Source organism: Aythya marila (assembly GCF_965140915.1).
Source record: "Aythya marila genome assembly, chromosome: 5".
In the NCBI taxonomy this organism is placed as follows: domain Eukaryota; kingdom Metazoa; phylum Chordata; class Aves; order Anseriformes; family Anatidae; genus Aythya; species Aythya marila.
In genome coordinates this window covers 34688589-34712220 of record NC_139046.1, presented here as the reverse complement: position 1 = coordinate 34712220, position 23632 = coordinate 34688589, and the positions used below count along the sequence as shown (strand labels likewise).

Here is a 23632-nt window from a genome sequence, read left to right as displayed (position 1 = left end):
GGATGTCTGCACACCAGAGACAAGACTGGTCACATTTTAAAGTTGCCTCCCTTCTCCTTTCTGCTGGGGTGGGGTGGCAAGCAGAGATCCAGGCTGAGATAATGAACCTGGTGCCCTAATGCCACTAGGCCAAATTTGGTTTGCCTTTACATATGACTAACTCTTTTCTTCTCTCTAAGCACTTAAGCATTACTCCTCAAACACAAAAAAAAAAAACAACAGTACTGTTACTGGCCAGGTTCTTTAAGGACATCTTCCCAAACACACTTGGACCTTCAGATAAGAACTTACTCTATGCGTACCAGGGTCCTTCTTCCAGACAACACGGGAACTCTGTACCTTACTATCTCGATAGGGAGTTTCATAAAGGCCAGCACCTGAGTTGTGCTCCGTACAGGCAAAGGGCAAATGTGCACCTAGCACAGCACCTGTACTCTAGCCTGAATCCTAAACATCTGGAACAATGAGAGGTGTTAATTATATCAATTTTTGATAAATTAGTACTGCAGGTCCCACAAAGCTTGTAATTAAACAGAGCCTTACCCGTGACTCAAACGCTGGACTAGAAGACACTTCGCTAAAAGTCTAATGATTTGTTTTTGCTGCTAGGCTTTTGTTTGCTTCTGTTGTTGTTGCTTTAAAGCTTTAGTTACTTAAAGTATTCTAGAAACAGATTACTTCAATTGGAGATGTGCTCAAGTACATATTCCACACCACAGAGCTTTACAGAGCTAAGGAAATGAGTGCTGCAGCGCTCTGCCAGTACAGAAATACGACTCCTTTAAACTGAAGGAGCCTTTAGATGAAGAGGAGATACCACAATGCAAAGTTTGTTTTCTTTCTCCAGCAGAGAAGGGAAAAGAGTTACAGCAGCTGCACCATCTGAGAGTGGACAACGCTGTAAGCTTGGGACCCACTTTTACACAGTCACTGTTTGCAGACTGAATCAATACAAAGAGACAGACTCTCATTACCTAGGACAAAGGCAGGCTGAGCTACAGCAGCATATTAACCCCGGCAACAAAGCCTGGGACCCACCCAAGTCGAGTCAGCTCAGATCCGCTGCTCTTAAAGCCCAGGAGCTACACAGAGGCTCCCCACGCCTCCCTGGGGTCTCGGGGGATCAGCGGGGTGCAGCTCCAGCCCCATGCTGAGCAGTGGTGCGGAGCCAGCAGGGACCCAGCACAGAACGTACCTGAGCAACAACCCCTTCTCGCCTCCCCCAGCTCCTGCAAGGAGCAAAAGCAGGCAGGGAGCCCGGTGAAAACACACATCCAGAGCAGCTCTACACAAGGCAGCAGCATCTCTGTGACAGGCCCAGCGCGGTGCAGCAGCTGAAGAGGACCAGAGCAGCACCACAGCACACAAGTCGGCTCTGCACACAACCAGCTCTGGGGGGAAATTGTAATTCTGCACGGAGCCTGAGAGCAGCAGCTGTGCTGCTTCCACAGCCCAGCTGGGACCTGCAGGCATCACTGGTCTGGAGGCACAGTAATAAGCACTAGCTAATAGACTTGCAGCATTTCAGTTGACTTTGCATCTATTGCTCAGCAATCCAGAGAAAGTCCCAACGGAAAAACAACTATCGGCTATATTTAGCCATAACAAAGGTTCAGAAGAAAAAAATAAACACAAGATTTTTTAAAAAGGAGAGAGAAATCCATCTTAAAGGCTGGTTTTGGACCCTAAACTAATAGCTGGCTGTCTTTGCTATAGCCAGCAGGCTTCAAAGTACAGCAGCCACCACTAGCTTAATATACCAGGATTAAACGAGCAGTAACCTACAGCAGATTTTTTTTCAGAAAGCACAGAGGATAACCTACAGCCTGTAAACTCAGACTTTTACTCCACTGCACCAAAAACATGTTAATATCCCCAGGAGAGCAAACAAAATCCAGATCTGTAGGGTTTGTTAGTGCTGACAATCTTTTCCACTTGGAACCTGAGAAGTCTGTCCTCCTTTGTCCGGTTTGTGGCTGCCCTAGCACCAACAGTTTTTCCTAAAGCCAGTAGTTTTTCTACTAGGTAGATTTCATAAACAAAGCTTAAAACACGTTACATCAATTACTATAAACTGCATTTCACAATTTCTTTTGGACTTTGGCAACAACCTCCCCTGGTTATTAGAACAAACCTTTGGAAGACTTGAACCACCACACAGTTTCAAAGCAACTGATGTCTGCCTTCATTAAGATAATTAAGGCAGAAAAGCAGAAGAGATTGCTTTAATATGGATTTACGTGAACACTTGTATGTTACTGGAACGTGGTACTTTTTATTGCGTTACTAGTAATTGCTAGGCCTTGTCTTAGTCCTTCATTTGAATAGACATTTTAAAGAATGCCTAGTTTAACAAAGCAAAGAAAACCTGTGAGAAACTCAGCCTCTTCTGTTCTTGACACCTAAATTGCCTTCAAGTTTAAGAGCACAATGGAAGAGATGATGAATAAATACAACCAGTTCTGTACCTTACTAGTCAAGTATGTCTCAGCTATGTTACAGATTACGTTCCTGTAAAGGATAATCTGCCTCCATAACCATTGACTGCAAAATCAAGGAGATCCTCCACAAGTCTACACGACTTAGGAATTCAACTTCTACTGGTAAATAAACATTTTGCGAATTGCTTGTTCCAAAAGTGCTAAATGTAAGAACAGCAAATACCAAGTTGTTTCAGTATCAGTTATTACCCAATTTCCAGACATTTCTATTCTTTCTACTACAGCTTTTTTTTTTTATTTATTTAAATTTCTATTTTGTCACTGAAAGCTGCACAAGGCATGGAAGTCTGTTATAAAACGTATCCAGAGACAAAGGCTTCATGTTTGTTTACTGGTACTATTAAGACAAATATGTATCCCTAAAATCATCTTACTCATCCAGAAAGAAATCCCTTTTCCTGAAAGGTGATGTCATTTATTAATAGGCTAGCTCTCAAGTCTGCTAATAAATACCTTCTCTTGGGAGCGTCAGCTTGCATCCATTCTCCCATGGTCAGAATGGAAAAATTATCACCACACACCTTTTAAGCATTTCAGGCTGGTGCTTGTGGTTAACACTGCTACATTCCCAGCAGAGTTGAGGCTCAGGAAAGAAACTGGAAATGGCCATTTTTCCATCTCCGCCACTAACAACTGACCCAAGGTTCTCCTAGCAACTGTGTTGAAATTGCCTTTAGAGGAAGGGTTCCTACAGACAAGGCTTCGCATTTTAAGTCGTGGCAGTTGAAAAGCGTTACTCATTTTCCATCATTGTTATTTTCTAGCTTACCCAGTTTTCATGTTGTCTGGTTCAACGCATACATACTCGCTCTCAGCAAAGCTGCAGTCACAGGGGATTTTTAGGTGTTTAAATCTACTCATTTTAACACAAGTTCTAATGGTTAGATTAATCATGAGTACTCCTAAATTTACGAGCCTGAAGAGCTTCAGCTGGCATGGCTGAAGTAATTGCAGAATCAAATTACAGACTTGTGACTTACCAAAACTGTGAGATCCTTCCCTCACTTCTGTATCCAGAGCTGATTTTAAAAGCATCAGGGTAGACCTTGTGACTCCAGGATCCATAACGAATAAAACCACACAAGCTTAGCAAGTTACTTCTGTTTAAATAGAAAGACTTCACTGCTTACCTATAACCTCTAATTATTTTATTTCTTGTGTTCTTTATTCCTCCCCGAAGTGTCTTCTGGACACACCCTTATGTCTCGAGGAACAAATGCATTTTTTTTTAACCCCCCCTAAATTAAAAGAGATCAAATTTAAAATAAGATCGTGGGAGGAAGAAAAAGCTTGTCTTATATCTGCCTGCTTCAAGATCATTTTTATACTAACCTACCTTATGACCGAAGAACCACAAGGTAAAACATACTTTAGACACATTGCTATTCAAGATAACACATTCCTCCACTTGTGTTGCTAATAACATCTTTGGTGCATAAACCAGTACTTCTGTGCCAATAAAAGAAAATGCCTCACTGGAAAAACAACTGTGCAAGGAGACAACCTCATCCTCCAATGCTTTTGCAGGAAGATCTTCACTTGCACAATTCAGTCAGAGGCTTCCTACAGCCTCCAGGTTATTGATTGCTCTGAAAACAGCACCTGAGCTTTAACTTGCAGCAGCAGGCAGCACTTGTGGGACTGAGAAGAAGGGTGCTGATGTAAAGGGACAAGAGTTGGAAGTCATATCCAGGAAAAAAGCTTCCTCTTAAGCCCTACCTGTTCTGAGCAAGTATTTCCCATTAAGAAATGAACAGGAAGTGTTGTTTCATCTACTCAACACAAAAGTGTGTCTTTCCAGGATAAGATCTGCCCTTTCAAGTTTTCTAGAAGTTCATAACTCTTAAACTTTCCCATATGAAGAATAATGGAAGACTGGGTTTGACAAGAAAATCAATTTTAATCATGATTAAGTCTTACGAAATGAGTAGAAAAGAAAAAACACCTTTCCATATCAACTTGAAAAAGGTGGACTTTTTCAGTCCAGACTATTTCAGAATCAAAGAACTGTTCTCCAAAAGCCTTCACACGTTGTCTTTGCTAATATACATTATTCTCACTTTGAAGGTTCTCAGCCTTTTTTCCTAGTTTAATTTCTGTTAGACACTTCACTTTGAAAGAAACCTGTTCACATTCATAGTGAACAGCTTGTTCTGAGAGAAGTAGCACCAAAACAAGTCAGAATCTAAAATAACTGCTGTCAGAGTTAAACAAATTGGATAACCAGCTGGACTGAAGGCAACTCATGGAAGACAATTCATCCTCACTATAATTTGAGAAAATCAGATGAGTTACACAAGTAATCATTGCAGGATAGAGGATGTCAATAAATAGCTTGGATCATCAATCACTTACTTTGTCCTAACACCTCCTTTGCATCAAACAGTGCTCAAAGGCATCCATTATTCATAGTTCTCCCCAGGCTCAGACTTCTCTGCAGCACTACCTAAACACAAGGCTCATACCTCACTTTGAGGCAGCTCACTCTGGCACTGAGCAGCAGAACCCCTGTACCCATGTATATAAACTATGAGGACATCAAGGCATGTAAAAATTAATTTTTTAAAAACTCAGTTTCATGAAACAACGCAAAAGCTATTTGCCACATTCAGAAAGAATTTTGAAGTTTGTATCCAGCAAAACACGGACAGGATACCTGATTCTGCTTTGCTTGGAATTGATGTCTCTGATACACATAGGGACTTACAAGTTATTTGAAAAACTGGTCGAGCTTTTCTAGAAACACCAGAACATTTAATTTTGAAGACACCATCATACAAATAACCCCTTATTACTTCTGCCATAAAATAAGCTTTACCCAACACATATACACAGGTTATTGGATCTCCTTTACAGTAATATCTTGTAGGAAAACGGACAACTCCACTAGACAAAAATCACAGCTGTGCCACAGCAAACAAACTGCTCACTTGGTGTCAGGCACCAGAATAAAGAGGAGGAGAAAAAAAGTATATACTCTTATTTCTCAAAATTGACTACAACTCAAGCCCAAATAGTGTCCTTTCAGTAAATTGCTAATACTAACAAATTTAGAGGCTTGTAGAGCAAAGAATAGGAACAAATGACAATGTTTCAATGGCAAAAGCACCTGGACTTTATTAGGGATACAAAACCATACACACCATGGTTAATAACCTAGAACAGTTATGTTGGGAAGTTTGGGGCAAAACCAAACCTTATAGCATATATAACCCAATTAATTTTCTAGACTGACCATCCTCATGGCAGAGCTAGACAAACCAGGAACCTGCATATTTTGAACTCTGTTGCTTGCTGCCTATTCAGCAAGGCAGACTTGCACACAGCAACGCTCAGTCACCACTCTTAAGAAAAAGAGACTACGAACTAACGGGGAGCGGGAAAATTCCAGGCAAATGTTAAGGATCAAGTGCTAAGTTATAGCTGAATAAACAAAGTAGACATTTTTACCAGGGAAACAGACCAAAGTGCACTTAATATTCAGTTTCTTCTGCTAAGTTACAGGTATAATGCAAGTTTACTTTGAAATAATGTTTAAAAACACTGATTCAGCTTGGCATTTGGCAGCACAGAGTATTACAGAAAGTTGGCTGGAGCAAACTAAAATTAAACACTTCCTCCTACCCAAATAAATCTTACTGAGTCTATAATCATACAACATTTCTTTCATGGCTAGAATTCTTTAGCTCTTCCATAAATACAAAGGTGTTTACCTCACAATAACTGGTCCGTGCAGTGCGTTTTCAAATTCAGTTGAGCTCAGCTACACTTCAGGTTTCCTCTCACAGGCTGCTGCAAGTTAACAGCTCTTCAGAAATCCCATGCTCTTGGCAGAGCTGTTTAGGGACTCAGAGCCCTGGCGAGCGGTGACAACGTTCCCAGGCTGGATGTGGCCCCTGGCACTGCTACAGCCTTTTGCAATACAGGGAAATGGAAATTAAGTTTAAAGGCACTGAGTTCATACCTCAGTAACACGGAACACAGCGACAGAGTAACTGTGTCACAGCCATAGCCTGTAATGCATTAGATAGAAAATCTCTACGGTTTCTCACTTCTAAGTAGTAAAACACAGGATTTTACAGATCATACTCAACAGTTATGGAAAGTAACCGCACCTGCATGCACGGTACCTCGGGGTTTCAAGCATGGAAATACAAATCCTACCAAGACGCAATTCAGTCTTCCTGAAGGCAGGAGCTGATTAAATCAAGAACATTCAAAAACTCCTATATATTAGCACTTGTTTCCATTACAGCACGTCTCAAAAATCGATGCTCATTGAGCTCAGCATTGTAAGGGGCAGTTCCTGAAATAATTGAGGTCTCCCAAGCAGGCTCCACAGTCAAAATGCTCGCCTCAGGTCTCCTCAGAAGCACAGAGAATGGCAGCCAGCAACAGGGGGGAGATGAAAACAGACACTCAGGGCCCACAAGCAATAACTTCCTTCCTCTCATGGCTTAAGTCTACCATTGCTCAAGATTTTGTGTAAGTGAAGTTCTCTAAGCCACCTGGCTCCCACAGGCCTAAAACTTGATGGCTTTAGCCATGGCTAACGAGCTCAGGCACCTGACAGATCTCCTCAGAGCTGGCACTCGCTCACCACTCCTCTCCTAACACCAGCCCACCTTCCACATGACCAAGGAACCCTCATTCAAAAATGAAAACCCACGTGCCAAGTATCAGTGATATAACTATGCACAGAAGAAAAAGCCCATATCCAATCCCCAGGACTTCTACCTTCCCCCAGTCAGAAGTGTCCTGAGAGACAGGCCTGAAGGCCATGCTTGCCCTTTCCCACCTCTCTAGTCCAGCAAATCTTGTATTACATTTCTGCAATGAAAAACATCCTTGAAGAACTGACATACACCACTTACCTCTCAGAGTTGAAACACTGTACTTTTGCACAGGCAATTCCGTTTTTTGTTTACTGCTTTGTGCAACTTCCTCCCCCAAAACATAAACAACCTTCTTGGTCTCCAACCACCCCAAAATCAGCAACACACCCCTTTCACACAGGCATCAGAGCTAGTTTCAGCTACCAGCTGCAAGTGGTCTTGTTGATTCCCTGCACTGGAGGACCTGGCCTGAAGGAAGCTAGGATCCTGGTCATGTTTAAGACCAGGTTGCAGGAGATGCCAGTGCCAATCCAACTGCCCATTGCTCCCCCTAGTTCCCTTTTTCCCTTACAGCAGCATTTGCCAGACAACTTAGAGACGATTTTGCTCTTCACACCAGCACAGAAGATTCACTTCTTTTTCTGTTTTAATTTCCTGCTGGCTTAATGAGTGACTATGGTTTTATCAAGGAGTCAAACAACACAGGTGCTGCAGAAATGTGATCAGCAATGAGACCACTTCTTCCAGTGGTGGCAAACAGGTTGAAAATTCATGAGACAACAAGGGCCACCCTTGGACTTCCCGAGTAGTGTCACTGCCAGGATGAAAAATACTTGTTAGCCAACAAAATTATCTGGGGAAATTCAATTTTGAGCTTACAGCTCACGTTCTGGGCTGTTTCTCTGAATGTCATAATGCTGCCTAGAGGCTCATCTACTACCTCCTTCAGCAGCAGTTTAGAAGGAACGACCTGTGAACCACAGAAATGTTATAAACTTCAAATGAGGCTTAAACCCATAAATTCCAGGGGTTATGGGCACCTTGCAACTTACAGTGTGGCACCTTAACCCTAGAAAGCACTTGAGTCTTGTCTGGTTTATTTGCTAGACTGAGCAGTAAATACTTTTCAATGTATTCAATGGCCTTCTCACACGCATAACTTTCCACTGTACATCAAAACAAAAAATCAAAATGTGACTAAGCCCTGAGCCTGACATGCCAGGAACCTAAAAGTGAACAAAGTAGCAGAATTTTAAGTTTTATAGACATAACATTACCAAATAGGAGATGCGTAGAATAAAATAAAATCAGATCTAAAAAAGTTCGTCTTTTACTAAAAAGAAGTAAAATGTTATCTTTCCTCTTGAAGTTCCTGGGGACAGAATAGAAGGAAGATGCATCAACCAGCTTCCCCTTCAACAAAGCTGTTCCATACCACAGAGTGTTATTTTAATTTGCAAAATAGACTAAGAATTTGCAATTTTCTTCAACAGTCTTCACAACATTCACATCCTTCTTAAAACATTCTTCACAAGAATTCTGTTTTGAATCAGACCTACAGACTGGATTTATTTCACTGACTGAACAAAGAATTATAAAATCTGCTGCAGTCCTGCCTCTCCCACTTCTTGTTAGCCTGAGTTTTTGATCTTACGACATCTGCTAGTCACAGTTAAAGAGAAGTTCTGCTACCTGGTTAAAGGCCACTAGACAATGTAGACTTATTACCAAATAAAGGAGAATTTCAAGCGCATTAGAAGAAACTATTGAAGAAACTATTGTGACGCCTTTCAGATAAACAGTAAATGATATCTCTGTTCCAAGAAGGATGAGTCACAGAAAAGGAGTTAACTGTGAAGAGCTACCCTAATTTTGTCTGGACAGCACAGAGTAAAGAAGTATGTGACAGTCTAAACAGTAACCACTGCACATATTTTCCAAGTATCTGAGCTTAAACGATCCAAACTCCACTAAAGAATTATAAATGTAGGAAAATAATGTACATTAGAGACAGTTGTCTTGGTTTTACAAATGCTGGGAATACAGATGTATGAGGGTGGTGACAGGCCGTGAATCTATCTTTAGAAAAAATAAAAACAACTTCCAAATTGCATGGAAGGAAAGAATTAGAATAAAAATCTAGGCTCTCCTGTAATCCACTTCCAAACTTAAAACAGCAGATAATGAGGTCCCTAAAGTAAACACAGAATAATGTGATAACTAACACTACAGAAACAGGGCTTGCTTTAGCACCTAAGCCTACATGAGATGAATACCAATGCCATACCAGAATTATTGGAATGGCATCTTTTCTTATTATTTTTAATTAAAAAAAAAAAAAAAGACTACATTGAATTTGAACACATACCTCATGAGTGACGCCTGATATGGTAACAACTATTTGTTTGCTTTTAAAAGGGTAGAACATTTACTTTGGTACTCTGAGGAACGAAAAAAAGACCATCCTTGCTACTTCCCTAAACTAATCATCTTCAATCATTTTGATGTGTCTAAAAGAAACAAAGCAAAGAATGACCAGGATGCAACAAACTGCTTTGCTCATGCCTTATGAGCTATTAAGTCCTGAGCGAAAGAGCTACTCACAGTTCCATGAAAACAGCTGTCTGGAGAAGCAATTCCCAGCATATTTTGTACTGGCACCATTCCCCACTTTCTGTAAACAATATGTCCCAAGAATTATGCCTGCAGCTTTAGGACAGTATTGTTTAAGGCCTCGCCAGCCGTACCTGCCTTACGAACACCACACCACACGGTAAACCAAGGAATGCACAGTCCAAAAACAAACAAAGGTTTTGCTGGTGATATTCACAGAAGTAACAAGGTATATCTGGAAAAAAAAAAAAAAAAAAAAGGGAAAGGGTTCTGGAAGAAGGAATTAATTCCAGCATGAATTTCACAGTACTGTGGCTACAACTATTTTACAACAGATCAGCAGTCCTGGGGGTGATACGATGCCAGCCCCTTCCCACTGAACAAACAGGGACAGCAAATCACAGCAGATCGATCCAGTATCTTATTGCACAGAACTAGACCGGATATAATGTCATCTCAAATAGTCAAGTAAATAAATCGTTAATTATTTCATGAAGCTAAAAGGCAAACAGCAGAAAGACACGCGTTAGAAAGTTGAAAGACCGTCTTTGAAAGCAGAAAGGGAGCTTACGCAGAATTTACCAAAACCAAACACCAAAGCAGTAAACTGGATAACAAACAATCATTTATGTAAAAGCCACATTAAGGAGATTGGAATAAGCATGTTTGTACATTTTCAGATATAACTGGAGCCAGAGGCAATCACGTATAAGCGAGGGGAATAAAAAAACCCAACCCCACAGCCTAGCTCCTTTAAGCAATGAAGTTTTCCATTCATTGTTGAAGATCTAAAGAAATTAAGATTTTAGGACTAGATTTTTTTTCCCCTAAGGTAACCTTATAATTGGCAAGATGCAACTGTATCTTCACAATCACCTCATCAAACATTTCAGCATTTGCCTACATTCTGGCCACACCGACTGGTTCCATCTCCCACTTGATCTAACGCTGCAGAAGGCAAGACGTCCGTTCAGTTACTATCAGTTACCTGCGGTTAGAGGGCTGGGCAGCCTTTACTTGCAGAAATCCCTAATTTTAAGGTTATTACGTGAGGACATTGAACTAACGTCTGGCCACTAGATTGTGACACACTATAGTGGGAGCAAGGAGCAAGGCAAAGAACAGAATCCAGTTGGTTCAGATAACATCTTGCCATCTACTGGAAGCATAAAGGAAGATAACGGTGTAGTAATGACAAGATCTACATTCATGGATGGATTTGAGACCTCATCTCATTTATGAGTTGTGTTCTCATCATACAAACACATTTCCTACAGCAAGACAACCCATAGCTGACTGCTCATAAGACCAGAGCTACAGACCCCTCTTTACTGAAGAGGCACCTGTACCAAGTTATTGGTGGCCTCTCACCTATGCAGAGATCCTTTATGCATCTAGAAGAAACTCCATGTAAAGAGCTCCCAAATGCACAATCTTCACCTCAGGTGGACCCTTGTGAGGGTGAGGCACGCAGGCAGGACCACTTCCAGAACAAACTCGCTCACAGCCTCATTGGCAGCACGCACCGGATCCATGTCACTTCCTTTTAACAACAGCACAGCCCCTCTGTTCTTGCTCCCCCACCCAAAGCTCCAGTTCTAATGCTTGCAGAAGCAGAAAAAGGGAACTGATCCTGTTGAAAACAAACATGGAAAAAAATACTTTTTGTCAAGCTGAGCTCCTAGATCTCAAATGCATGAGGTGACAACCCAGTGTGGATCCTTACTATTTCGTCAGGGCCTTACCTGAGGAGCTGAGTGACAACTAACCACCCAATAATACCGGTCTGGAAAACAAGCCAGGCTGCAAGAATAGAGAACCATTCTGGGCAAGAACCAATTCAAGGAAGGAATATACACTCCAAACAGTCCTGGGATCCTGAACTGCAACTGAGCAGTGCAAGAAGGTTAGCCATCATCAAGCAAGACGGGAGATCAGTGACAATCCAGCATCTTGGACCACTCCAGGATACATCATATTTCCAAAAAGCTTCCTACCTCTACATGGCTAAAATATTTTCTTCTGAAACATGGGAAGAAAAAGAGCAATAAACCATCCAATCAACCAAATTCCCGCAGATCAGAGACAACATCTAATAAGAGACGGCAAGCCGTTCTGCAGAAAACTTCTTTCCAACCAAGTGAACATGCTCGTTCACAGCAAAGCATTGCAGTTCATTATTAAGAAATTAAGACAGGAAATTGAGGAATAAGGAAATTAAGACTGACTCAGATTTTTTGCCCTAGATTTCATAAATAAATTAGATCATCATCTTCATTACCCTTAGTATTTTTAAAACAAGAATAACGCTTCCACAGTTCACATGACCTCACCGTGTTCACTGCATCTCTATACCTCAGCTCTGCCTGCCTCGAACAGAAAGAGGGAGGACCTAAACCTACAGCATTAAAACACTAATTTAACAACTGCTAAATTGCCACATGCTGGAGCCAATTTTTTTTTTCCCCCCACTTGAATGACGAATACTGTTTACTCTGTAAGATTTGCAGAATTGGGTCCTTAGCTTAATTTTAACAAATCCTGTAGGCAGACAAGCCACATGGATTTTTCCAGCCCAAATTATATTCCTAGTTTGTGCACAGGCAAGATACTGAAAACACTATCTGAATGCAATTATGTTGAGAACAAACTCTCACATGCAAAGTGAATGATGTCCATTACACAGATAATAAGTTAGCACGACTGAAAATACAACTGAAATACAAGACTGTGTCTGAAACACGAGGTAACCAACATGAAAGGGCATTATGTCTGTATCAATGGCTAGCTAAGATTGTGCATTTGAGCAAAAATAGTCATTTCTGAGGTACAAATTCTGTACTTCAAAAAATGAGGAAAACTTTCACCCAGTACTAAGCACACACCTTTTTAAAGAGGCATATGCTACCTCACAGGACAACAAAGAAATATATAAATATTTTGGCTGTTCAAATTTGTGCCAAACTAACCTTTCAAGCTCTCCTTTAGTGTCTTTGAACAATCACGAACTTCAGTATCACACTATTGTGGAAAAAATAACAGTGACCTTATTCGGAAGGCTCTCAGACTGAGCACTGCTTATGAAAATCAGAGAGAGAGCATTCAGGTTGGTAAAAGGCCAAGAGAAAACCTAGAAGTTGTTGATGCACCACTGCACCCTTCCTGGGGCCAGCACAGGAATGCCCTAAAGCAGTGACTGTGCCATTCACTACAAATGGGTAGAGAAGTCCCTAGACCACCTCAGCCAGCTAGTCACAGTTTGCCTAAACAAAACCTAAAGAGAAAATTAACTCTGCCTAACCCTATAGCAGACATGTAAATGAAACGATAAGCAGCTCAGATTTTATCTTAACACCATGCCCTGAACCAAAAGGCAGCCATGGGGTTTTCCAGAGAATTCAGACACTCCCGTCTATTCACCAATTGCATGTATTAAATTAAAACAATGCTTAGATGACTAATATATGATCAAATACAAAAAGCCTCTTTTAAAACAAGCGTTTTATGGAAGGATATGGATAACTATCTGGACAAAAAAGATGTAGGCTGATTAAATTGCAATCCTTCCCTCCCTTGCACTTTCTGCTACCAAGAAACACCCGGGGCTGACCACTTGCCCACGCTGAATGGCTTTTTACAGGCCACTTTCTTTACATAGGAAAATCCATGCATAGCACAGTTGAAATGTACCTTTAAATTAACAAATTGCCTCAGAAAAAAAAATCATGCAATTCAAGAAAACAGCAATTCTAATACGTAAATACTATAAACACAAACGTCATGGCACTTTTGAAGCCACCCCATGGAAATCCAGTTAAAAAAAAACACAGGATAACACATGTTTTTCATGTAGATATGTTAACCCATGCAAAAAACACCAAAATTTATGGCCCCAAACAGAATTGCACATTTAATATTAACCTGTGATAATGCTCAAGGGCTATTAAGAGAAGATAGTGAACAATTACCTCTAACCATTAACAAGACGACTGATAATTTGCTTTTGGGGGAAGGAAATCCAGAAAATCCCCCATATTGGTAATTATCTGCCCAAACCTGAAAAGCAAAGCCAGTATCACAGAAATGTGTAACAGCTGGTCTGTGTGAGGTCCTCGAGCAGACTACTTCTTAGACATGATGCATCCAGCTGGGTGAAGGGACTGGACAGCGGTGATGGGCTTGAACCTGACAGGGGCAACCCAACGCAGAGGCAGACTGCATGGATGGGGAACACTGGGAAGATCCATGAAGGACTCTGCATCAAGCACAGACCACTGAACCATGCCTACCACCACCCTGATCATGAGTAACTTCTCTCTCAGGCATTTTAGACCAAGTTAAGCCTCGCAGGCTTTGTACAAACAGGATCCCTTCTCATCGTAAACAAAAAACAGGCAGCAGAAAGATCAAATGAAGCAAGCTTTGACAGCAACCAGCCTTAAAAAAATAAAAAAAAGAGTACTTGCTTTACAAAAATATGTTAGTAAAGCCATCCACACCAGGGGAAAAGGCTGCAAAATACATGGCTCCTCTCAGTACTGAGGCACTGCCTGGTTGCATCCCCAGCACAGAGCCTGTACGGCTCCGTGGCACCACAGCGGCCTGTACAATCCAAGGACCAACTGTTGTTTTATGACAAAGAGTATCCAGTGATTTTTCTCCACAGAATTTAGGTTATTACCTCGAGAAAGAAACACACATTAGAGGAAAAAGGAAAGCCAGTAATGAAGTTTCTAGGGACCATGGTATTTGGCAATTTGCTTCAAACTGTTTGAATGCTACCGAGTTCCAGAAAAAAATCCAAGAACAAGATGAGATGATTTCTGTTAAACACATTAGAAGGAAGGTACATGGTTTCTTTCCTCTTATACCATGCATACAAAGTAAAATACAAGCCCAATGCTTTTACCGTTAGTTACTAAAAAGTGAGGCCTGGCCTACCTCAGCTGGGAACCAAGCTTAATTTGTGTCATTCCTCTGTACCAGGAACTAACTCCCATGCCTCCATAGATCTTTAACAGTTGATGAATTAATGCCTTTGAAAGCAGACTATCCTCACTCCAAGTCTTAGATCAATGCACAAAGACATTAGCTAACCAAAGACTCAAGAGAAGCAGCCACGAAGCACTGGCTTGCAAGGTAAACTGAGTAACTAGGAGTTTGGCACTTAGATGCTCAGTTCTGCCCCTCAGCAAGCAGCACAGCCTCAGGAGAGTCAGAGCATCTCTGGTCTTAGCAGGTTACAGAAATTAACTTTAAAAAAAGAAAAAAAAAAAAACAACACTAAAAATCAGTTCCCTGTTAAGAGTGAAGCCCAGTCACAGTCTAGAACAGTGCTAATCAAGTTTAAACAATGTTAGAAGTAGAAGAGGGACCCTTAACATTTGTTTTTGTTTTTTCCCTTGGAAAAAATAAACTGAATAGAAGTGGTCACATTCAGATCAAGTATGGTTAAAATATGGTAGAAGTGGTTCTGGCCAAGTGCATCAGTATACGTTTTTCTCTTAAGAGCCTCCATAGTACTCGTAGTTCTAGATCTGTGCCCAATAAAGAAGCCCAAGCCAATGACTAAGTACCTACAAAAAGCAGCTCTGATTAATCTTTATGTATGCCCTGGGAGTTTATTAGAGAGTATTGTTTACAACCCAATTCATCAGGAATTTCCAGATTGTTGCTTCCTAGAAAAGGAAAAGTAACCAGAAAAAATTCCAGACAGCTCGGTCCAAGCTTTAAAACACTGTATTTGACACCAGCATTTCACTTAGAAAGCAAAGAACTTTGGCTCTGCCTTCAACATCAAAACCCAAGAACCCTACGGATTGAGCACTCAAGGAAGCCAAGGAGTTGTTTCTGCCCCCCAAACTCTGACACGGCTGCACATTTTCCCCAGGAGTACCTTCACATTCTGACAGCCCTACTCCTGCTTTGGGCTCATACACAAATCGTTTGTCCTGCCACACTTCCAGTCACAACCCTGCACCAAGAGAAGGCGTGTAAATCGCTCTCCAGAAACATCAGCTGTGAGCACTGCAGAACATCACGGCTCCACACCGAATTACTCTGTAAAGACAAGCGCCGAACGGAGCAGTTCAGGTTTTCATGGATGCATCTCTTCCAACTCAGTTGAAAGGACTCTGGATGAATGTGTAACTGTGCTTTCACGTGACACGATGCCATTTGTACTTCCACACTGATGGCAGCCTATCAACGTTTGCGAGTTTATCAGCTCAAGTCTCAATCAATGACAGTGAAAAAAGAGCACTGCCTACCGCACAGCGGAATAATCCTCCTGATCTTGTTTGTTACGAAAGTTTTCTTGTTTCTGATGCAACATCTGCTTTAAGTGCATGCTGAAAACAGTATCAGTGCAAAAAGGGTATTTGATGGATGCCACAATTAAGGTGAGAACAAACTTCCTCTTCCAGACACGGCTGTGTCAGTCCAAGGTTACTGCCCTCAGCCTGGCCCTAGCTCCTCATCCTCCCCTCGCTACTGTCACCACCCACACCAACATGTCAGCTGAGAAAAACGGTAGAACACTCAAATTTGACTTTTTACCAGCCAAGCCAACACAAAACAGCTTCCTAGAGGTCTTTGTTAACCCAAAGCATTTGATGGAAAGGTACAGTTCCAGAGAAGCTCAAGCAAATTTAAGTCAGAACTACTACGGCCCCATCTCCCACCCTATTCCTCACCCACTCAATGGGCAGCCAGTTCAGAAACACGATCCAGCCAAAACCTAACAAAGCAAAAAAGTAATTCATTACACCAGCCCTGTAACTCCCTGACATTAACTCATGGCTGCAAGACTGCCGTGCCAGCAGGGGAAGATGCATAGGCAAGGAGGAGGCAGTACCACTGCAGCCCCAGCGTAAACTGCGAAGATCTTGACAAGCTTAGGCAAAACTAAGAGAAGAGTGGTCACAGCCTCCTTCTCCTGCACGAGCAGTAACGTTTGCATAGCCACAAAGCCAGCCAGTTCAGGCAGTCGATCCAACTCAAGTTCAATATTTTCTGTACCACCATTCTCAGCTGGATCAGCAAAGAGGGAGTGACAGAGAATAATAGCTCTTTTGGGGGAAAGCATTGCCAGAGAAATCAAAGCTGCTCTGGTGGTAGTGCAGTAACATGGCTGTGGAGGACATGTTAAAGTCTCAGCTTGATTGACTTTACGCTTTGTGTTCTGCAGAAAAAGAAAGACAATGTGCTCTAATTTCAGTTATTAAACATCCAGATCCCTGGACTGAAGAAGTATCTATTATTTTAATGCATTCACCAGTCATTACAGACTCCAAAAGCAAGACTAAAGCCACAGTTCCATATTAGCTTAAACCATGCTTGCTTGATAAACAAGCAGAATAAATAATGTTTAATCCCTCCCTAAATTAAAAGCAAACAAGGTCAGAGTGTCAGGTGAGTGCAATAAGCACAGTAGGACCCCAAAAGTTACCAAATACATGAGCTTAGGCTGCTACAAGAATCTCTCACCGTAGAGATGCTGTAGAACAGCTTTCCTAGAGTGTAGGAGATATACTTTTTTATTGCATTAGGAAAAAATGCTGGTTTTTAAATATTATGCAACTCCACCAATATTAGCGGTGGAATAAAAGCAGCTACAGGCAGAATTGAAGAATCCTGTACAGTGCTGTAACAGGCTGTTAAGAACATGCAACTAAAACCTCACATTTGTATTCCTCCTAGCCCGTTACTGGGGAGGCAAGCACTTTTGGACTGACTTTTATTTCAGCAAGTTTTTAAACCTGCCACTCTCATTCTGGTAGGAAAGAAAAGTGCGTAAAGATCATTCCAGCACCAGGTAGCTGTATCGCGCTACAAAATATAGCGCTGGCAAGTCTTGGGAGTTTTGAGAGCCCAACATGGCTCGTTGGGCTGTTTTACTTGTTCTTAAATACATAATGCGGCCAGGTACTAGCACAATACCAGAAGGTTTAACAGCACCAGAGTAAGAAGATAAACTTGTCTACTGTCTGGTTTACATGCACCTTCAGCTTCCACACGTTTAAGAGAAGTAATAAATGCAGGGAAGTAATTCCCAGGCTGGGAAAAAGAAAAAAAAAAAAGACAGCTAATAAGCATAATAGATGTTTGATTTGAATTGCATCTCTTATTTAAGCTTTAGGGAAAAAAACTTCTTTGAGGTGTTCTGCTTAGAGCTCCACAAATCAAAGTTTTGCTGAGGCTTAAAACCAGGGCTTTATGGAATTACAGATGAAACAGAGCTTGCTGTAGGATAACTCCAGCTATGAAAACAATTAGAGAATCACCAACAAGGATGAACACGGACTCATTTTTTTGGACTTTACTCGCATCATCTTTTATTTCCTCCGTGAGATTTTCGCTAGGGGGAAGAAAAAGCAGCATGTCCAGCGAGGATTGCCAAGAGATGAAGAAATGGAAAACCCACACTAATGAGCCGAAAAACAATACCGTTTCTCTATGGCAACAATTAACTTCTGCATCAGCATAGAGCCCATTTCAGCAGTAACCACGGATCAATAAGTCAACCAGCAGCGATGAGTCAGGAACCCATTTCAATATTTACCCTTTTCGCTACGAGCCGCGGCCGGAGTAGTATTATGGCCAAGCAGCATGACTGCGCCTTCCATTTTACCCTCTCATTCAGCAGCCTCGCCGGCGAGGCAGGAAGACCGAAAAAATGAGGGAAAACCACCAGAAAAACCGAGCCGGGGCGACAATCGGACATTGTTCGGGGCCGGGAGCATCTCCCAGCCCTGACGGCTCAGCCCAGGCGCACGGGGCACAACCGGGGCAGGGCAGGCTCCCGGCACAGCCCCCCCCGAGCCCCCCGGAGCCCCCGGGCCCCGTTCCGGGGCGCTCCCGGCACGTTCCATAAATGAAACCCCCGGCCCCGGGGGAGCCGCAGCGCCCAGCGGGGACCCCGCAGCCCCGGGGGGGGGGTCCCGGGGCAGCCCCGGAAGCGCCGCGGGGGCTCGGCAGCGGCCCGGCCCCACCTGTGCCGCCCCGCGGGGCCCCACCCGGGCGCTCCCCGCCGCCCCCTGCAGCGGGGCGGGGACCGGGCGGCGCCCCCCGGTTCTCAACCGGTTCCCCCCCACCTGAGGCATCGCCCCCCGCCGGCTCTGCCCTGCCCGGCCCAACGCGGCTCAGCTCGGCCCGGCTCGGCCCGGCCCGGCCCGGCCCAGCGGCGCTCACCTGCTCGCCCGCCGCCGCCGCCGCCTCTTCAGCCGCCGCCCTCCGCCACCGAGCAGCGCCGCCGCCGCCGCCCCCCCCCCGGCCCCGCCGCTGCTGCTGCTGCTGCACCCGCCCCCGCCCATCCCCGCGCCCCCATTGGCCGCCCTCCCCGCCGCTCTGCCCGCCGATTGGTGCGCCCAGCTGCTCGTCCGAGCGCCGAGCCCGCCTCCCCCCCCGCCCACGGGCCTCCGGTGTTTTATTCACTCCGAGGCTTTGGCGCCCCCACTCTCCAGCGGCCGCTCCTGATTGGGGGAAGGGGCCGGAGGAGAGCGCTGCGATTGGCTGCGGGAGCTGCCAGCTGACGCGGTGGGCCCGCCCCCCCTCCGCTCGGGCTTAGGCTGCGGTGGGGCGGGGGCGGCCGCGGGGCGCGGGGGCCGGCAGCGGCGGGGTCCGGCCCGTGGGGTCCGGCCAGAAACCGCGCCCCGGGCCCGGGGGCCGCCCGCGGAGCCCAACCGGCCCCGGTGGTCGCCCCCACGCCGCGGTGCCCGGGGCCGCCGCAGGGCCCGGGGCCGCTCCGTTACCACAGCGGGGGCCCGGGGCGACGCCTCTGGCCCCCGGGGATCCTCCCGCAGCTGCGGCCGCTCGGTCACACGTCCACCCCCGTGCCCGGAGCCCGAGGTCCCGGAGCCGGAGCAGGCCGGGCGGGGGCAGCGCCAGGTGCTGCAGCAGCTCGCCCGCCGCCAGCCGTGTGCCCCGCGGCGCTCAGCGGGCTTCCGAGCAGCGCTTTCAGCCGGAATGCAGGCCAGAGCCCTGCTCAGGGCAGGGCTGAAAAATAAAATGAATAAGTCAAATCAGGAAGTTGAAATGCAAAAAATTACATAAGGTTTCACTGTGTCTTTATCCTCGTCACCTTCTCCCTGCGTGCACCATACCCATAGACTCATAGACTCATAACCCCTTACGCCTCTTTGTCTCTAAACCAAGCAAAGGCACAGAACAACAAAGGCCGAGTGTCACCCAGCACATACGGGAACTGGAAGCTGTGGTCATGTCGCAACATCGCCCGCAAGGTCAGCTACCGAGCTCACATGGAGGTGCTGGGGCAGAAGCAGGAGGCTGGCACAAACCCCAACTATCAGAACGATGCTCCGTCCCCCCAGATCCCTGCATGTTCAAGGATTAAATTAAGAAGAAAACACAAAAACTTACTTTACTTACTTTTTTTTTTTTCTTTATTTTTTTACATCTCTACGTGTCACTCTGCTTGGAAAGCAAACCCAAAGCAGATAGCTGCCCTCCTTCTCACAGCTGCTTCTCAGAGTGCTGCTCTCAGCCACCAGCACAACACAGTTATGTTGGAGCCAGTCTTCCAAAATTACTAGACAGATATTTCTACCAGTCCTGAGTTTTCTTCTGTTGTTATGAAACCCAGAGTCATTTCTGACCTGGCATAGATCTTAGTATGTTGCATGCCCAATATCTTTGGTTTCACTCTTCATCTTATTCATAATCTCCATATTTTTGAGTAAATTTTTGATAAAACATGGTGCCTTAAGCCTTAATTTCCAAGCAACAATCTTTGTATTATAAAGATGCTCTGCTTCCAAGTGAGGATTTGAGGGTGGGTAAGGACACGCTATTGTAAATGAAATTCTAATACATGCTTCAGCTATATATAGCTTTCACAAATATTTGTGAAAGCTATATATATTTGTGAAATTTGTTTATTCATTTGTTGCTATTACCACTTCTCTGCTGGGCTATTTGTATCTCCGTAACTCCCCATGTAGTCGTTGGGAACCAAAGGGAAAGGGGGTTGTGGTGGGAAAGGAAAAGGACCGTGACCCTAGAGGTCACCTAACTGAACAAACTGAGCATGCAACACAGCAAACTGCCCATTCGCCACGCTCATCCGCGGGGCGCGTTCTGTGTAGTCAGTCTTCCTGCGGAGAGTTTCCATGAGAGGAGGCAAATGAATTCTCCAAGGCCTGATATTGGAAGCAAAGCTTCAAGGTTCTTTAATCCTGATGGATAATGGAGCACTGGGAGAGACTTCATAGCACACCCAAGATATCCAGCCCTTGCCCCTTTTCCACCTTTTAAGAGAAGAGAGCTCCAAGGGTAATATGCTGGATTAATGGACCTGGCTGTTTATGTGTTGCCCACATGCTCCTGTCACTGGTGCTGTCTTAGACAAGAGATCCTTTCTGGTCTCACCAGGACAGTAGGATAGTATGCCATCCCCTAAGGACCTGAGAGTACATTACACGCGCACTCATGCTAATACAAACTCCAAATCCTCAGTGCAGGTACCCGGAGGCTTAACATCATTCTTTCCTATTGGCTATCTAAAACAATGTTGGTGATTAAATCTCCCTTCTCTAATCACACTGTAATACTATCCCTTCTAGGAACAAGCCATACCAGTATAAATACTACAACATAAGCATTTTTATGCTGCTGTAACTGTGCTCACCCCAGAGGAATTCCATCTTTTTGACAATTGAGGTAGAATGTGAGAGCTTGTGTGTGTGGATGAGCTCTGAAAATGTTAAAAAATGTTTCAAAAATGTGCCTCTAGTAGCCTCTAGTAGCTACACAAATCTACTACAGGAAACAAATACATAAGTACTACGTAGGCTTTCTGCTGTCATGCTCTGAGCAAACCTGAACAATATGGTTGCTAAACCAAGACATCCTGTTTGAACAGATATTTCCATCTGATATGCTGCGTCAGAGGTGAGCAAGCGATTTCAGAGTACTTCAGAAAAAAACACAGTGTAGACAGATTTTTTGCCCACTTACCAGGAAAGGAGAAAGTCTTTTGCAACACCTCTGAAAAGGAGAAACGCACTGAAGAACCAAATGCTGAATGTCACAGCTATATGTCAGAACTGCTACGTGTTCATTTTGAAATAGATGGCATGCATGTAGTTAATGAGCAAAGCTGTGCAGTTGCCATAATTAATACAGAAAGGATATGAATAGAAAGAATCCTTTACAGTCCTTCTACCCTGGAAAAGCCTCACCCAAACAGCCTGTCAAGAGCCATCTCTGCATATCAAAAGCATATTCTCTACCACCAGATACACAATGCATGCGTAACAGCCTGACTGTACCTTCTGTCTTAATTGTCAGTATGTGAGCAATCTTACAGGGCACGTACTTCACTCGGATTCTTTTTGCTTTCGTTTTATGATGTGGATTTTCATGGCCATTTACCTCTCTCCTTCTGCTGAAAAGCAAGAAGACTGGAGCCGTGGTGTCTGCAGCTTTGTGGTTAGTCACTGCCTACGGAGTCACTGCAGATGGTATCTACTCAATGCTACCAAATGCTAGATGACATATATTAAGAACACAAAAACCCCTCATAAAATTACTTTTGAAATGCCTACAAAGTAAACCCTGCGATTACAGTGGGCATGAGGTGACAGCTCAGTCAAGGGTCCTACTCAAATATTTTATGTAATTTCAGCTCCAAGTTACAGAACGTGTATTTTAGTGTCACGTAGGACAAGAGGAAACGTCTGTGCTTCCAATTCCTCCAAAAAGATAATTTCACAGGGGAGCCTGGACCTTGTAATTATTATTTTTATGAATTTGTTTTAATTGGACTTTTGCATGGCAGGAACGGCTTATTTTCTCAGTGGGGCTCTGTGTGCCAGATAACCAGGATTAAAGACTACAACCAGTCACTGAATAAGAAAATCACTGAGAAGAGAGAAACAGCTGGAGACAGGCCAAAAACTCTGCCAAGAGATGCTTCAGTGAGTGAGTGCATTCACTCTGATGAGGGGGCCAGAGGATAGCTCTTGAGAAACAGTTCCTGAATTAGCTTTTAGTCTTGTTATCTGGCAGTGAACTTTATAGCTTTCACAAAGAGGAGCAGGCTTCACAATCCTGCCCAGTGTCCTTCCAGTGATGACATCCTGGATGTCACTGGGCTGTATGAGAAAGACTCTCAGGGCTCTAAGCTGAGGAAACCTGTTAGCAAAGGCTTGAAATGTTCCTTTTCCTTACCGGGTATTGCTTTTGGCACAAGAACAAAACTGACACTGCGAAAAGAAGGCTGCCAGCAAAGTAATCATGAGAAAAAGGATTAAACCTAGTTTAACTTTCTAAAAGTGACCGATTTACATTAGTGGTTTTTCAGGAACTAAGAGAATGTGCTGGGCAGCTTGCACGATGGTGAACAATTGAGCATCCAATATACAGAGAAGTAAAAAATGTGGATTAGGCCCAATTGTGCAAATAATTTTGCCCTTTCCGCTCCTTAGTGAATATTGCTCATAGCTTTGCAGGATCATGCCTTATACAAGCTGTTCTTTAAACCCAAGATTTCAATTCCTTGAACCATGAGTGGAAAAAGGTTAAAATATCAAATAAGCCCTGCACCTCTTTGAGGTGCCATTTACTTATTTCTTCTGAAGTCACTTGTGGCTCTTTTATAAGTTGTACTCACCACATTTTTTATATCCTCTTAAATAAAATGTGTGTGGCTCTTGGCAATGCAGCTTATATGCTCATAAAATCTGAGTAACTTTGTGCTAAATTCTAATTAAGAAATTTAATTGAGCCTCCAGTTGCTACTATGTCTGTGTGAGCAGCAGCTGGGGACCACCTAATCATTCAGAGATCTGTGCTACTTTCCTTTTGTTTATTTAAAGAGTTTTATGTGACGCTCTACTTTCTTTTCAACAAATTCCCTTGAAATATCGGACAGTGAATGAA

The 23632-nt window shown here is 43.7% G+C and overlaps 1 protein-coding gene across 7 annotated transcripts in view; it reads right to left on the bottom strand.

The window, feature by feature from the left end:
- The window catches only part of NUMB (NUMB endocytic adaptor protein), a 95537-nt gene extending 76550 nt beyond the window's left edge, over positions 1-18987 (bottom strand). For 6 of the 7 annotated variants that reach the window (XM_082761285.1, XM_082761291.1, XM_082761289.1 and 3 more), the window contains exon 1: positions 18923-18987. The gene's annotated coding sequence lies outside the window, so the exon portion shown is untranslated. Of the gene's footprint in view, positions 1-3481; positions 3500-18922 lie in introns of those variants that run through there. The other variant, XM_082761287.1, reaches the window with a different exon arrangement.
- Between the last annotated feature and the right edge of the window lie 4645 nt (positions 18988-23632).